We start from the raw sequence: 1427 nt of genomic DNA, 5'->3' as shown, positions 1-1427 counted from the left end.
GCCGATGACCATGGTTGGCCGCAACTTGGAACAACGTCCAACCGATGTTGAATCGGGCTCGAGGATGAGCAACGAACAAACAGCGGTCCATCAATTTCCACGCGTTTCAAATAGATAATTGGCTGCGCGGAACCTTGTCAGGGACGCCAGGAGCCAATTGTCGTGCTACAATTGTGGAGGACGCTTCAGTGAAGCTTGAACTTTTCGCGGATATTCCGCCATCCGTTTTCCATCCTTCGTGTGAACGCACGTGTGCGAGTGTGAAACGTTTCTCGCTTCTACAACGAACTACTTTAGAAATGCTTATAGAGCGTTATCGACGAACGTACAAAACGGTGTTCGGGAAACGATCGAGCTATTTTATTCCAAAGTTCTTCTGTGATGTAAACTTTAACCTGAAAGTAAATTTTCCCGGGGTAAAATATGCTTTTAAGTGTAACTAGAGATTGGATTTATCCAACATTCTCTTATTTGAACGAAGAAAAGGATAAGGAATTGTTGCGAGCCAGATCTTGATATTAGTTTAAAATTAACGTAATATAGCTCAAATCATTTAAAGAGGATCCAATGTTATGCGGTCCGTTTTGTAAATAACTAAATTTGAGAAAATTTCGAAACTAGTTTCCCGTTGCACCGACTCAGTTGTGCCAATCTAATCGTCGGTAATTACGTACATGTACGCGTTTAGTTTAGTGTGCTGTATAAAAAAAGGAGACAAAAAGGGAAAATGACGCGATCATCGCTTCGAGTGGTCGAAACGATGCTGAAGATCGCTTGTATCCCTACATCTATAGTAGATACTTGTACATAAATTGACGAGCTATTGAGAGAGAGAAAAAAAAAATATAATAAACTCTATGAAAGCAGACAAAAATGTGCGAGCGTTTTAAGGAATTCGGGGCCAGAGTTATATATATACATATATATATGAATATAAATTTATGTATAAATAAATCTCTATATATATTATATATATATATATATATTTTAGTACCGAAGAGAAATTTATAATCGAAATTTCTACGTTCGTTGTCGATGCGATTGTGACTCACATTCCTCGCCAACGGAACCTAGACTTTAAACAAAAAAAGAAAAAAAAAAAAGAGAAAAAAAGAAAAAGTAAAAAAGGTATGTTGTAACTAGGGACCGAAGGCGTGTGTATGGTTAGAAAGTGGTTTTAAGATCGTATTTTTTACAAAAGACTCACATACAAACGGGACAGAAAGTATGGAAAAGTTCTTACGAGTGAATCAATGGTACGTTTACGTACGTGTGAATGAGTGAGCGTGTGCAAGGAAGTAAGACTAGGAAAGACAAATAAGTCTGCAAATATGAAAAGTGCATTAGCAAGCAAGAGATTTATATAACTGAAGAAAAAAAAAAAAACCGTTGTATTTCGCTATTTGTATACTGTGATCTACGTGAAG

This window comes from Bombus flavifrons, chromosome 17 (assembly GCF_040668555.2).
Source record: "Bombus flavifrons isolate JBK064 chromosome 17, iyBomFlav1_principal, whole genome shotgun sequence".
Taxonomy (NCBI): domain Eukaryota; kingdom Metazoa; phylum Arthropoda; class Insecta; order Hymenoptera; family Apidae; genus Bombus; species Bombus flavifrons.
The sequence above is the reverse complement of the archived record's forward strand: the minus strand, read 5'-3'. Positions refer to the sequence as shown.